This window comes from Ambystoma mexicanum, chromosome 7p (assembly GCF_040938575.1).
Source record: "Ambystoma mexicanum isolate Mex_15411 chromosome 7p, UKY_AmexF1_1, whole genome shotgun sequence".
NCBI classification, from domain to species: Eukaryota; Metazoa; Chordata; class Amphibia; order Caudata; family Ambystomatidae; genus Ambystoma; species Ambystoma mexicanum.
The window spans coordinates 510,739,607-510,756,603 of NC_090939.1; positions in this window are offsets into that span (position 1 = coordinate 510,739,607).

Genomic DNA, 16,997 nt, shown 5'->3' on the forward strand with positions numbered 1-16,997 from the left:
CAAAGAGGTAGATTCATCCTTGACACCAATTCATGGTCCATATAGTTTCCTACGGCCCCGCTATCTATGTATGCCCTTACTGCGTGCATACGTGATGGCTGCCTGGGATCAAGTAGGACCATTGGGATGATCAGAAGCGAGGTCTGAGTGTCCTTCTTTAAGCTCGTCAAGCGGACCTCTACGCTTGTCGGGCGTGGTCATTTCAGCAACTCCTACCACCTTCTCAGGTGGTTTTGTAGGTCAATCCCGTAGAAAATGTACTGAGGTTCCACAGTACAGACACAACTGCATCTGTTGTCTTCTTTCTCTTTCCTTTTGAGTTAAGGGTCCTTTAACTCCCCCGATCTGCATAGGTTCAGATGCATCTGTTCCTTTGGGGGCAACGTTGGGTTTAACCAATACCCGGTTCTCGAACTTAGCTCGATCAGTCTTTCGGTTCTGAAGTCGGTGGTCTAGCTGGACCACTAAGTCTATAAATTCTGTGCAATACTGAGGTGGGTTCACAACTTGAGCCAAGACATCTTTGAGTTCTCCCCAAAGTCCACGATGAAACAATGTAATTTGTTTTTCCTTCGGCCACCCGGTTTCCACCACCAACCTATTGAAGGTTGCAATATAGGTTAGCAGATCCTGGTTACCTTGTCGTAAGGATAAAAGTTCGTTGTCCAGGGCTTGATCCTGTGAGTGTCTGGCGAATAGTTTTTCCATGCTCCTTTGAAAAACCTGAAAATCCCGGAGAAGAGGATCATCCTGGTTGACTAATGGAATGGACCAATCCGCTGCGCTGCCACTAAGATATGACAATACAAAGGCTACTTTGGCTTGGTCATTTGGAAAGGCTCCCGGTCTGCATAAAAAGTGCAAGCGGCATTGGTTCATGAACACGGCAAACCTTTTGGGGTCCCCAGCAAAGCGTTCGGGTGGAGCTAACGGAATATTTCCTGGTAAAAACACTTGCACAGGATTGCTTGATGAAACAGGGGTTGGCTTCCCCCCATATCCAGGTAGGGGCGTTTTTTCCCAGCTTGGTTTTGCAGTAGTTGCCTAGCCAGATCATCCGTGCGCTCCTTTGAGACAATCAGTTCTCTCCTGAGGGCATTAGTCTCTTGTCGAGCGGCATGTACTTCCGCCCTAAGTTCCCCCAATAATTGAGCCAGTTGGTCGGTTTCCAAGGTTTCCATAACACCCGGGTGGGTATTTGTAGAGAGTTTTCGCGTTCTGTTACGCTCACCTGGACCCCACAGGGGTGTCGATCGGACCCGGACAGCTGCGGTCTCCTTCAAAGTGATGCGTAGTGCAGAGATGACTGTCTGGACTGGCCCGCCTAGTCTTGTCTGCTGGACCCGAAGAAGTATTTTCCTGCAAGTGGAGACAGGGATTAACCACCTATGTATGGGTTTTAGTGATGGCCTACAAACTGTTCTCGCTCTCCCCCACTAATCACCTCCGATATCCCCTTAGTAACCTCACCTTATGTTTGTAAAAGATGAGCTCTCCATCCTGCGTGTCTTGCAGGGGCGCGTAGATACCAGTTACTTCACTGTTTTGAAGGCGTTGGGAGAGTTCCGGTAAGTATTGACTCTGAAGTCCCTGGTGGGATTGGTAAGTATCAAGTTCAAAGAGTTCAATGTGCCCGATGTTCACTCTTGTCCCCTTCCTTCCTTAAGTTGCAACTGAGTTCGTGAGAAGAAGGTCTCGTAGCTGCTGCTGGTGTTCAGGTAAGAGTCTGTGTTACCCAACGCTGTCCGGTAACTATTGCATGCGTTAACGTGTTGTTTTTTCTCCCTCTTTACAGATGCGGCATATGAAAATGTGGAGAGTTATGGAATAATACCGCCGGTGGTAAATCAGGTAATTCTATGGTGGTAAGAGATTGTATTTGTTGATTCCCTTGGCTCACATTGTTTTTTCTTGTGTCCCCTAGGTGCCGGATTACGGCGAAGAAATGATGGAGACAGTGCCGGATCAAAAGATGCTGTGAGAACAGGTGAGTATGGCGCCGTGCTGGAGCTGGCGAAGCGACGCGTGCAGGACTGATGTACTTTCCAGGTCCGGAGATGAAATGGTTCCGGAATTAGGTGAGGAATTTGAAATAAGTTTGTTTTCTAACCTTGTCCTTTTCTTCTTCTTTATTCTAGGAGCTCCGGATTCGAGGCGGGCGTGGCAGAAGACTGGATGCTGGCTGCAGGCACACGGGCGTGGCAGAAGACTGCATGCTGGCTGCTGGCACAGTGAGCGTCACGCTGCTGGATGCAGAATAACGCGAAGCATGTGCTGCTGTTCAGGAGTGGTTTAAATAGCCTCCAAAGTAGCCTATGGCGCCAGGACTGATTTCTATGATGAGCCTGGCACCTAAGGCGCCAGGACTGAACTCAGACAGCCCCTAGCCGGGGCTGCTGAGGTTTAAACAAATGTCTGGATGCCTGCTCCCGGAGCTGAGGGCCTTGGTCCTGATGCCCGGGGGTAGGCATCATGACATGGACATAAGCTGCTAAACTTGCCCCACACACACCGAGTCGAGGTGGCACACGTGGTAGCAGGTCTCGGTTGAGTAGGTGTGCTGCACCCAACTAAACCCTTTACCCAACTACTGAGCTCAGTGTGGTTCCCAGTAGAGGGCCCACCCGGTACCCGATTGGGTTGAATTGAACTTCCATGCACTGATGGTTTAAGGTACACAAAAGCACACCAAGGATAAACCAAATAGTTGGGTATTTGCCGTGATAAGGACTGTAGGTAATAGACACGGTGGACCCGGGATTTGTGGCCCTGTCTGAGTTCTGGGGTTACCTCATATTAGGGAACTCAAGTACACTCAACCATGCACTACAGTGCCACACTTACAATGTGACCAACACCACTGAAGGCTCAATCCTGGGCACACAATGCACAACCTAAACAAAGGTTACGAGACCATGGGTCCCTAAAACACGACAACACTCCGATGCCGTTGATAAGTGCAGAGATAACCTGGATGAGGTGTATCTAGTGACACAGTGAAACTCACAATCTGGCATTGCAAATAGTGGCACCCTTGAAAAAGTGTAATACCCCCACTAGATATGCAGTCCAGACCGAATCACTTGCAACAACGAACTCTATGGTTAGGACCACAGCCGAAGACAGGTGCAGCAGGGATGGCTTGCTGCTTATGAGTCACTTCAGGATCTTCTAGATACTATGCAACCTAGGCCATCCAATCTGAGGAAAAGGAAAACATAAGAACATAGATGCTCGGGAGGTAAGAGCTGCTACTGCAAGAACCTTTCAAAGTTTGCTGACCCGCTGAGCTGCGGCCTGCCGAACCCTCCGGCCCTAGCATCTTGTACACCATACATATCTTCAGAAACCGGCGATACTCTCGCACCAAGGCGATGAAAGGCACAACCTCCTGCTTCACAATATGGGCAAAGAGGCAAAGATCTACTCAAGAAAACATCTGTGCAGAGCAGGATGGACCAATACGCAATTACCAGCACTCCTGCACAGGCGGATCAAGTTCCATGCTCCCGAGCCTCCACCACAGAGGACGCCCTGTCATTGAAAGACGTGATGGCTGCCATAGCCAATTCCTGTTCCTCCATGGAGATGAAGATGGACGACATTGCGGCGTAGGTCTCTTTTCTCCGCCACGACCTGCAAAAGCTTACCTCCCGTACGTGAGAGGCGGTACAACGCATCTCAGCGACGGTAGACAACATCAGAGCCATCAACCAACAGCTATCACAAACATTGACTCACCTGAAGGCCCTAGAAGCCCGGGTCGATGAGTTGGAGGGCAGGTCACGTCGCAATAATGTGCGTGTCCTCGGGCTCCTGGAGGGATCGGAAAGGGCCTAGTACGGAGCTCTTCTTGGAGCAATGGTTGTCGGATGTCTTTACACCCAAATCCTTTTCTAAATTCTTTTCCGTCGACAGGGCTCACAGGATGCCATCTGGTAGCCCCACCCCAGGTGCACCGCCTAGAATAATAATTGCCAAACTGCTCCACTACCGGGACAGAGACGTGCTCCTCCAAATGGCTCACATAAAAGGAGCGATTACTCAGAACGGCTCCTGGGTTGCCTTTTTCCCTGACTACACCCTTGAGGTGCAATGTGCAAGACAGTCTTTTGAACCACTGAAAAGGCAACTATCCCTCATGAATGTGAAATACGGATTACTATTTCCAGCCCTATTTAAAATCTACCATAAAGGGACCACAGTACACTTTACTGACTCACCCGCAAGAAGCCTGGAGGTGGGCTGAAAACCATATCGAGGGTGAATGGACTGCAGTGCCAAGGAGTCGGGAGGGGAGGTCCTGCCCCCGGCCGGATTGGCCCCTCCGGAGAGACTCCCAGAACTACAGGAACAGGCAGTCCTGGAACAAGCTGCAGACCCCGATAGTCAGTGACCCAGAAGAAGACGGCACAGAGACTCGTGGGGAATCGCAATGATACACACTAACGGCCTCCTGGCTATACTCTTTGAACCTCAATCTTGAATTTGCCATGGAATTACCACAGAGACGGTGCGAGCTGCGGAAGATAGTGCTCTTCTATCGCCCTCCCTTCCTCACTTCTTTTTTCTTCTTCTTCGACCCCTTTCTCCTCTTCTCCATTCTTCCTTCGCCTCATTTTGTTTGGCATTGTTTCTGCCTGTGGGGGAATTGGATTCGATTGCTGGGCACTGCCCAAGTCCTCCGAGAGTGGGCTTGAGGTGGGCAGCGCTTTTTGTGATTGCTACCACTGCGGCTGTTTGATTGACAAAGGTTGTTAGGGCGACAGATGCTTCAGGTTGGGGCGGAGTTTGGGTAGGGTGGAGGGAGGGTTGTTGTTGGGTTGTTATCACTGTTATTTATTATGGATTTGACCATTAAACCCCATGCAGTCATTTACCCCGGTCGGACAAGATATTATGATGGCACTTCCCACACAGTGCAGATAATCTATAAACACATATGGCACCCACCCGTAGCCGTTCAGGCCCGTGATGGCCTGCAAGTCCCTCAAACTCTTGATATGGAATGTCAATGGTATGGGATCCGGGATCAAGCAACGCCTGGTCTCCCAATTTTTGAACAGACACTCCCCGGATGTTGCCCTGCTTACAGAGACGCACTTGGTAGGCACAAAATGCACTGTTTTTCATAAAACAAATGACCAAACGGCGCAACATGCTGGATTTACTATGGGCTCCTGTGGGGTCCTGATCCTTCTGCACAAATGTCTCCCCTTCACGCTGATATCGGTAGAGCAGGACCGTAGGGGGAGGTTTCTGGTGATGCTGGGTACACTGGGGGAGGAAACCCTAGGTATATTGGCCATCTATGCACCACCGGCACTTGGGAGGGAACTTCTAGAAGATATAAAGACCATATACGCAAAACATAATCTGGACTTATGGATCCGAGGGGGCGATTTCAATGATGTAATGGACACGGCCATAGACCTCACCCATGCATGTGGACGGAACCTTAATACCTCCACTAGATTGGCCACATTTGTATCAGCCATGGGCCATTGCGATATATGGAGGCAACTTCACCCACACGAGCGGAGCTATTCTTTCCACTCTGGGGCCCATGCCTCACTATCTAGACTAGACTACTTTTTTCTCCCAGCTCAAGAGGCGTATATGGTATCCAGTGCAACAATGCTGCCCTGGGATATTTTGGACCATTCACCCCTGTTGATAGAATTAAATACGAGCATGCCTAATCCCCCTAAATCATGGAGAATGAATAGTTACTTAATCTTGAAATTAATAAAAGATACAGAACAAGATCTGGGTGCTAGAGCCAAACCTGAGTAGTTACTATATCAACTGGAGAGACTAATTAGGAGAGAAATCAGTCAAAGACTACATGCAACTACATTATCGCAATATTACAAATCCCAGAGCATCCCACGAGGACTCAGAAAAGACCTAGAACTGACTCTCTGTAAAGAGAATCCGGAATTTGTGAAAAGGTGGAGGCTTATCCTTAACATGTGCTCATTAGACCTAATTATCCTAACCATTGAGGAACTATCCAAATCCCTCACAACCATTGAGGTAGATCTTGAGAGCACCAAGAAGTCCCTAGTGACGTTCATGATGAAAGATGAATTGACGTCACTGCTGGCAGAAGTTGACAAAAAATTAGATACCTACAAAAGAGAAATTGAATCTAAAAAAATTAGGAAATTTAGAGGAGACACGTTAGATTACAAATTGGACATTGTGTACACGTGGAAAGCTAATTACCAAGAAAAGGACAACCAAAGAGGACCTAGACCTGCTTGGAATAAGAATAAGAAGTCATCAAACGCTGCGTCAGCACCTACATCATCAGACGCCTCCAGTGGAGAAACAGAGAATACTGAAGCTCCAATGGAAGTGGAATCAGAAATAAAAAGAGAAACAAGAGGAGCCAGTCAGACTCTGAGTACTTCAAAGCCATCAGCTGAAACCACACCTATCTCATGCTCTTTTTTAGACCGAATAAGACATGAAGAGGGAAAAAGAAAAAACCCAACAAGAAAAGTGAATCATCCAATCAAGAAAAACTAGTGGTCAATATTTCTGACTATAGATTGTCTAAATCTGAATGTGAAACATTACAGAAAGGTATTTCATTTGTACCTCAGTACAACACTACCCTGTTGAAAGAAAAGATATCCTTTTTCAAACTTATGAGAAAGATGAAATTGAAATTATTCTTTGATACTGTTGATATTCCAGAAAACACCCAACAATCTACATTTTTGGAAATAAAACCTAAATGTACATTCACGCCACCCATACAGAATTCGACACTGGAAGCTTTTCAAAAATCAGTACTAAAGGATTTGAAGAAACTTAAATTTCAGAGTAGATGAAGAGGCAATTTAACTCACAGAGAGAAACAGGCATTGGACAAACTGTGGCAGAATCCAAACATCATCTTGAAACCAGCCGATAAAGGAGGTGCCCTTGTTATCATGGACACCGAGAAATACAAGATGGAAATACTAAGACAACTGGAGGACCATGATACATAGTTGGACATTTTTCAAGATCCAACAGAAAAGGTCAGAGTCATAATAAACAAAACATTGGATGAAGCAATGGACTCAGATATCATCTCAGTGAAAACCAAAAGATTCTTGAACAATCTATACCCAATTATGCCTGTGATCTATATACTACTTAAGATTCACAAGAACCTAACAAATCCACCAGGACGACCAATCATTGCAGCCAATAACAGCTTGCTAGAACCAATTGCACAGTACATAGACAAGATTATCCAGCCATTGACATGCGGCTGCAGCACGCATATTCAAGATACAAATGACTTCCTCAGAAAATTAAAAACTGTGACCTTCAATCCTGAAACCGACTTATTATTCACTATGGATGTAACCAGCCTGTACACCAATATCACCCATCAAGCAGGATTAGAAGCGATGGAATGGATGTTACTTAAAAGTGGTGACCTAGTGAAGAGTGATAACCTATTCATTTTGAAGTTACTGAGTATAATATTAGAGAATAACTTCTCCTTTGAAGAGAGATATTTCATTCAAATATCAGGGACCTCAATGGGTGCCGCCATGGCACCAAGCTATGCCAATATATATATGGTATATTTAACGGAAACCAGAGTAATCAACAATCCAAGATGGAGGAACAAGTAGAAATGTTTGACCAGGTTCATTGATGACCTATTTGGAGTTTGGGAAGGTACCGAAGATGAAATAAAATAATTTTTTGAATTTATGAATGGTTTAGCACCAAGGATTAGGTTTACACACACGACAAGCAAAACCCCACATTGAATTCTTGGATGTTAAAATATACTGGAAAATTGACAGACTGGCCACGACAATTTACACGAAGGAAACAGACAGGCACAGTTTACTTTTGGCAACAAGCTTCCATCCAAAGAAAACCATTACCAGCATCCCCTTGAGTCAATTTTTATGATACCGGAGGATTATATCTGAAGAGGAAGAATTTGTGACCAAATCGATTGAGTTAAAAGAAAAATTCACCAACAGAGGTTACAGTGAACAACTTCTATCTGAGCACTACTCGAAGCTTTAAAGCCTAAAGAAAAACCAAAAGAGAAGGATATAGTAAATGTTACCACCTACTCACAACAGAGTGGTCAAATCAAGAGTATCATCAAAAAGAATTGGAACCTATTAACATTGGATCCTGCATTAGAGAAACTATTTCCAAACCTTCCACTGTTTGCATATAGCAAGAGCAGGTCATTAAAAGATCATTTGATCAAATCAGATTTCACTCAAAAAACAAAATTGAAAAAGCAATATAAAGGCACGATTGCGTGCAATAACTGTAATTGCTGCAATAACATACTGAGAGGAGATTCCATCAGCCATCCATATAATGGACGTACAATTTCACTAATGCACACATCTACATGTGACACTAAAAACGTAATATATGGCATAAAATGCCCCTGTGGCATGTATTACGTAGGATTTACCAGCAGGAAAGCAAAAGTAAGATGGGGGGAAAATAAGTCCAACATAAGGAACCGCTCTACTAAATCACCTGTGGCACAACATTTTATCACAGAAAGACACACGATTGCACAAATCAAATGTGTTATTCTTCAATCAGTAAAATTACCCAGGAAAGGAGAGAATTTGATGAGATTGTTACAACAGAGGGAGATATTCTGGATTGAAAAATTGGACACCATGTATCCTCGGGCAATGAAAATAGACTGGGATTTGAATTGCTTCCTATAGGATTTGAATTGGCACCAAGGCAAGATATACTTGTCATGAAATCACATAACTGCTTCGATATGTACAGCGATTACCAACATGACCTGAGAGAACGATCCTATTCTTCATGTACCCAATGCAGTATCCGATATGATGTTTACCCTATGTTCACAAATGTGTCTTATGTACTTCTTGGATATTTGTTATGAAGGAGAGATATACCTGTTATCTAATAGAATAACCGCTAGGATATATATAGATCACCAACACGTCTGGAGAGAACAACTCTATTTGATTACATAATACTTAAATGTATGCACACAATGCAGTGACGGATAAGATGTTTACCTAATGTTAACAAAAGTCGCCGCTCAAACATTTAAATGCAGTTCTGCAGCTCTGGTTTAGAGTTAGAGAGTATGGCCGTATAGATTAACGTAGGCATGCAATAGCTTTAGAACAAGTTCAAGATGGCGCTCACGCCCGAGACGGCGTAAACATAGTAATAGATTAAATCAAGTACATAAGCCTTGCAGTCGCTTAGCAACGGAACCCGAGTCGACTGAGAGGAGTTCAGGAACGCAGCGTATACACAACCCTGCTACGACCAGACAAATATACTGAGGTAAATCTATTACACATGCCACATTTTTATCGTGCAATTTAACCCATTGAGAGAGGCATTAAACGTTATGTTTTTGCCTTACGCCTGTCAACAGGGAGTCAACAAGTATCATGTTTATTAACAAGTGGATCGAGCAAGGGAGGAAGTTTAACCTGCACCCAACGAACGGGGAACGCTGACCTGTAAACAGGTAGGCTGTTCCACCCCAGACTGCATGTATCTAATAAACATAATAGTTTCTCCAGCACCTAAACGAACGTGTTACATATCTTACAGTAAAAGTGCATACAAATTATCCAGGAAAGCGGGAACTTCCCGGTCAACTACAATTGACCCAGACAGTAGAATATTTACTACAGGTCCGGGGTAAGCATATTGTTTGTCATCTTTGAGAGCAACAAGTCAGACTGAATTTTGTCTGGTGATAGGGGGACCCAGCGCTATGTCATGGCGCCTTGTTCCCCCACACCACACCACAAACAACAATTGTGTGACACGGATATACATATATCTTGCAGTGTCAACATAATATTCCAGATTAGAAATAACTGGACTGCACTCCAAGTCCAGTACGAAGGTTCGTGCATTACGGCACCTTTACATGATTTTGCACACAACTTTAAATATATTTTTATGGTATACTGATTTAGCTTTTTCCTATAATTAATTACAGATGAACTATAAAGAACAGTCACCCAATATTCAAACCTAAAGAAGGGCCGGGCTCACCCGAAACGCATAGTTAGATGAGAGGACCACTTTTATATTAACATCAAATAATTTGTGTCAACTCAAATATTGGGATTCATTGTGAATTTACCTGAAATTTATATAATCACTGAAAATGATAGCAACTTATAATTATGGTCTTCTTTTTTTAAAGTAATGATTTGTGTGAAAAGTTTTGATTTAATGTCTAATGAATTGCACAAGTGTATGAAGTTGAGAAATACACAGATATGATTTATCCGATAAGAAAAATTGAATGCTTGCATTTTTTGAATCATTGAAATACTCTGATACTGAAATTAACAAGTGCAATTTATTTGCCAGTTTCTGTGCCCCAGTTTATTCACCATGATTCTGCAGTGAATCCTTTCATGTCTCATAGTTTTCACAGTAAACGTAGCACTTTACTCTCTGGGTGCACCTTAAGTTGTTATTGAAGCACCATCTACATCGCTAAATCCCAACATGTGTCCTATTTGGTGTGCTAAAGTAACGAATTAACTAGTGGTGTGCATTTCTACCCCCAATCTACTGAATGAATAGTTACTACCTTGGATTCCCTGAATTTGTTGATCACATGCAAGAGAAAACCGCTGAATATTTGGAAATTAATTCCCCCACGGTCGATGACCCCGCGTGATATGTGAAGCTTACAAAACGGTGCTTTGGGGAAAAGTTATCTCCTAGACATCGGCCAAAAAAAAGAAACAACTATTGAAAGTGAAGGAAGGCGAAAAAGCAGCTAATAAATGGGTGGTACGCTATGTGCTGCAAGCCACTCCGGATATACACCGATCCCTCCTGAAGACCAAAGAGTCTCTCCGGAATGTGGCGCTAGTTAACGCCAGACATGCACACGAGGTGGCGAGGATGCGTATGTATGAACAAGGAGACAAGGCAGGCAAACTGCTGGCCTGGCTGGAAAAAAGTGATGAGGGTCATATACATGTTAGAGAGTTTAAAAATGCACAACAAAAACTGGTACAGCAGGACTCTGAAATAGCAGAGGCATTCACAGACTATTATGCAGCACTTTACAAGGGTCCAGCGGACCCGGTAGACCCCACAATACTGAATGACATCGAGATCCCTCAGCTGTCAGAAGCACAACGGACCCAATTGGATAAAGATCTAACCGACTCAGAGATAGTGGATGCCATTGCCTAGCTGCACTCCGGGAAAACCCTGGGCCCAAATGGCTTCCCGGTAGAAATCTAGAAGAGGTTGGGTGGAGGAAGCATGGCACCCCCCTTCCGGGAGATGTTTCTTCATAGCAGAGACCAGGGGATCCTCCCTCCAGATCTGCGTAAAGCCAGCACAGTGGTGATTCCAAAACCGGGTAAACCTCCGGAGTTATGTGCCTCAACAGGCCAATCTCTCTGATTAATGGCAAGGCTAAAATCCTTGCAAAAAACGTTGCTACTAGATTGCAGGCAGTCATGCCCTCGCTGGTCCACACCGACCAGTGCGGTTTTATGCCAGGGAAATCCACTTATATGAACATACAGTGCATCCGCCTACTTTTGCAACTGGCCCCAATTTTAGATACTCCCCTCACCCTTCTGGCGATTGACTTTGAGAAGGCATTTGATTCTGTAATCTGGGAGAGCCTCTTGGAAATTATGAATGGGATGCGCTTCGGTGAAGCTTTTCTGAACTGGGTGAAACTACTCTACAATGCCCTGCATGCAGACGTTAGAGTCAATGAATGGCCCTATAGATCCTTCCCCCTGGGCAGGGGAACACGCCAAGGATGCCCCCTGTCCTCCTCCTGTTCGCCCTAGCTATGGAGCCCCTGGCATGCTGGCTTCGTCAAGCCGACACGTGGTTGGGGTTCCATTGGCCATAGGGAGGAGAGGACAGACTCTCCCTATACGCTGACAACCTCCTAATATATTTGGGAGACACTGCCCACTCTTGCCCGATGGTCACAGACATGCTGGCACGTTTCAAAACATTCAGTGGACTGAGGGTCAACTGGGGGAAATCTATCTTCTTCCCTGTGAAGGGAGGAGAATACGCTGTGCCACCAGACTGCCCATATCGGATTCAGCGTGAACGCTTCCGCTATCTGGAAATCCAGATCTCACAAGAATTGTGAACTACATTGCAGATAACCTACACCCGATTGTCAACCGGTTTGTCAACGATGTCTGTCACTGGATGCTTTTTCCTATGACACTACTGGGCAGGCCAGCGCTCTTTAAAATGTTGGCGCTTCCACGGTTCCTCTACATGCTGCAAAACGCCCCACTCTTCGTCCCAGATGCATATTTTCATCGAATAGACAGTTGCCATAGGAGACTGTTGTGTGGAGGGGGTCACCCCCGCATTGCTCTCAACAAGTTACAGAGGTTTATGTGGGAGGGAGGAATAAGGCTCCCACGGCTCCAAACGTATTATTGGGCCAGTCAAATGATGGTAATGAATGATATATTTCATGGGGACAAGGAACTAGCCCACATCAAAGCCGAAAGGCTGGGGCTACAAAATATGACAGTGAGGGAATGGCTTCTCCAACCCCTCCTAAACCCCCCCAAACGCCCCAGCAGACGATGGCAGTACACATGATTAGGATATGGAAGAGGGCACATAGATACACCACGTGGGAGGGGAAGGTAACATGGGTGCAACCCTTGTGGAATAACACAAACCTCCCAGAACTGGATAAATTGCTGAAATGGCCTAAATGGGCTGAGGCTCAGATTGTAACTGTGGGGGATATTCTAATTGAGGGTAAGATCTCCCCTTTCGAAACACTACAGACCAATTTGGGCTTCCAGACACAGAGCGATAACACTATATGCTAATGACCCAGATACCTGCCTTTATTCACGGACATGCCCCAGGTCACCCCTCTGGAGCATAACCTTTGGGTACAGCGTATACCCACTAAAGTCACCTCCACCCCGGAATTAACTCAAACTAAACTGGGGAAAAGATGTGGGAAATGTCGATCCAGTAGCCTGGATATTGGCCTTAATGCACCCACAGGAAATAGCTATTAGCTCCAAGCTCCGCCCAATACAACTAAAGATTTTGCACAGAATATATTAACCTAGGGTGGCATTACACAGGTTGAACCGCGCCCCATTCTTGAACTGTTTGTGATGCCGGGGGGATGAGGGCACCTTTATACATATCTTGTGGGAGTGTCCTAAGATTCTGACATTTTGGCGGCAATGATGGAAACAGTTGTCTGATGTCATGGGGAAAACAGTACCATTGGACCCCAAGCTGCTGTTACTGGGTTTCCCCGGTAAGGACTTCACTGCCCGTTGGGAAAGGCTGTTTTTATCCACTGCAATCGGCCTAATAAAATGCAACATAGCGCAACTATGGGGCTTGGCCCACTGGGCTGCGGATGTGGACATGTGCGCAGCGATGGAACACTGGATCTATACCGCATGGGGCTGCCCAGCCAAGGCTATGAAAATCTGGGGCAAACTAACTTAATGTGGATAACCTGAGAAAGCTGCCACATGGGAGGAGCATAGTATTGTATTGCATTGTATTTTGACATTGGAAGTATGAAATACTGTTTTGTTGCTGTCCCTGCATGGAACAGATAGTTGTAAGTGAATGACGGGGTATCTTTCATTCTTATGTTTGTATTCGCTTTTGTGTTTGTAAAATAATAAAAAGATTTATAAAAAAATACAATTGTCGTATTGTGGCTAACATGAAACCTACATCCTGTTTAAGTGACTGCTGCCCATCCAGCCTCTTCAAAGACTGCATTCAAACTTTGGCACACTGGATGACTCGTCTTGTCAATATGTCCTTTGATGAAGCAAATGTTCCTAGGAACCTCAAAAAATCATGGGTGACCCCTCTCTTAAAAAAATGCACACTGGATCCTCACGATCCATAAGGTTATCAGCCCATCACAAACGTGCCGTTTTTTATTGCAGATACTCGATCAGGTGGCATATCTACAACTGCAGTATCATTTAGAAAGCTACCACCTTCTTAATCCTAAGCATTCGGGCTTTAGGGCTAAACACGGTACAGAAACGGAGCTCCTGGATCCCAGGTCAAATTTTCCCAGCATCGTGGATAAAGGAAAACCAGCACTCCTTTTGCTGCTGGACCTCTCTGTGGCATTCAACCTTATCGATCAATCTCAATTTAGCAAAATATTGGTAGACCAAGCACGATGCTCTCCCCTGGATGCCCAATGGATTGAATCTTTCCTTGGCCCCAGACATGCCAATGTAGCAGTAGATAGTGCCAGCTGCATCCCCACACTCGTCACCTGCAGAGTTCCGCAGGGTTCATGTATTTCCCCTACCCTGTTTAATGTATATACTATGCCCCTTTTGACCCTCCTCGAACACCTGGGTGTCCAGTTAACCAATTATGCAGACAACACCCAGGTCATAATTGAACTTTCAAGATGTCACACAAGTGACACCCATGCTATCAATTTCATCTATCACACCTTTCAAAGCCTGTATGGTGACCAATTCACTTGCTCTAAACGTGGAGAAAACGGAATTGCTTATGATCACCACAAGCTACAAGCCCAAGAAACTTGGCCCTGACTATGATACTTTTATTGTAGCCAATAACAAGATCAAGGTGGTGGGATCAGTAAAGACTCTGGGCATAACTCTGGATGCAGAATTTTCCATAAAGCCGCAGGTTTCATGGGTAAAAGCTTCATGTAGCTACGTCTCAAAACTACTCAACCACATTCGCCCTTACATTTCTCTGCAAAATAGATCCCTTCTTGCAACTGCACTGGTAAATTCACGCCTTGATTATGGCAACTGTCTCCTTGCGGCACCACCAAGGACAATCTTCACTCTTTACAGACTACACAAAATAATGCTGTCAGAGCCGTTTTCGGACTTGCCCGTAGAGACCATGGGCCTCATTACGACCCTGGCGGACAGCCGTGCCTGTAATACAGGTACGGCTGCCGCCGTGGTCGTTTTTTTCTGGCGCCCTGGAATGGGCAATTACCGGAGTATTACACCCTGGTGGACCCTGTAATTGCCTGTTCCAGGAAGCCGGAAAATAATCTTCCCCATTCCCATTTGAGCCCCACAGGGCTCAATGGGAATGGGGAAGCCGCATGCACCGGCACCATTCGTGAATGGTGCCGGTGCATGCGGCATGCTATGCTCGCGGGTGCCGCTCTGCCCGCCAGGACCGACCTGACGGGCAGAAAAGCACCCGCAAGCACAACTCGTAGTTTGCCAGTCCGGGAACTATGTTACCGGCAAGCTTACCGGTACCGTAGTTCCCGGAACGGCAAACTTGTAATGAGGCCCCATGTCTCCGAGGCTCGGTGGAAACGTCACTGGCTCCCAATAAAACAGTGTGTTATGTACAAGCTTCCTACCCTCATCTTTAGGTGTTGTAATTCCGATGAACCTCTCTATCTCTCCAATCGATTGACCCTCCGTATTTGCAATTGCGTTTTGTTGATACCACCAAGATTGTACAACCTAGATTTAAACTCTCAGGCTTTGGAGGCACCATATTTGATATACAAGCACCCTCGGCATGGTATAAAATACCCACCAAAATATGACAGGCCAGGTCCATCGTAGAGTTTAAAAAGGGAATCAAGACCCACCTCTTTAACCCGGATCCAGACTAAATCGTTCCACTCCCTGCTGTAACCTAATCACTTATTTTTTCTTTTCTTTGTATCTCTGTAATTGTTCTGTTACTTGTGCGCTTCGAGGCCCATGGGCGATTTAGCGCTATATAAATATTAAATCAAATCTAATCAGAATGGCCCTGGCACAAATGAAGCTAAGCACTGTACAACAAAATAAACAAAAATATTAACAACCAAATATAGTTTGCAAATAAACAAAATAAACATTTACAAACCAATGTGAAACAAATCAAATAGGATGGTCTTTGAAATGAAAAAATGAGTATAGGCAAACATGAACAAACAGGTTTTTAGAGCCTTTCTAAATTCAATAATACCAGGAAGCAAGCAGATGCAGGAAGATCCCAAGACCGAGGCGCCCTAGCAGAGAATGCCTGTGCAGAAAAAGGGAATGCATAAAATAAGGAATGCCTAAACGTAATGTATCAGCACTCCTTATCATTCTCAAACAACCAGAACTATTCAGCTTATCAGTCAAATTGGATGGCTGGCCAAAAACCACTGCCTTGTGTGTAATGCGCCATATCTTGAATAGTAGTCTAAAGGTACCAGGGAGCCAATGTAGAGAAATAAAAAGGCGAGTGATATGCTCAAACCTTTGCATTCCAGAAATCAGACGGGCAGCTTAGTGTAACAGTCTGCAATGTGGCAAGAATGGTTGCTGGAAGACCCATGAAGACAAGAGGCTTATCCGCTGTCCAGACAGGATAAAACTAAGGCTTGACTGGTGCAGTGAAGGTCTGAGGGTGAAATAAAAGGCTTGCTTTTCCAAAGCAGGAATAACTGAAAAAATAGGATTGTGATACGTGCGAAAAGAAGTGTGCTGAACAAGCCACTCTTCTACTGTGAGCGTGGATAGAGGGTAGAAGTCTACTGTGAGCGTGGGTAGAGGGTAGAAGATACGACAAGAAACTCAGTTTTGGAGAGGTTCAGTTTGAGTGATAAAGAAGATATGCAGTCCTTGATGGCACCAAGAAACTTGCCTCGCATGGGGGATTAAGATAGCCTGTGTGCCCTACAAGTACTAGTGAACCACGAGGCCCCTTTCCAATACCAGATTCCCCTCTGGCTCGATATAGATGTTAAACAACATAGGGGATATGACTGAGCCTTGTGGGGCCCCGCATTGCATGCAAAGGTTCCCCAGCATAGCAAGCCCAACCACACAAATCCATGCATGAGAATGTCACTCAACACCTCGTGGCTGTCCATGTCAAAGGCCACTAAGAGATCCAGAACAACACGCAGGTAAACACCACTGGCAACTATTACGTGCAGTGTGTCATCCACCACT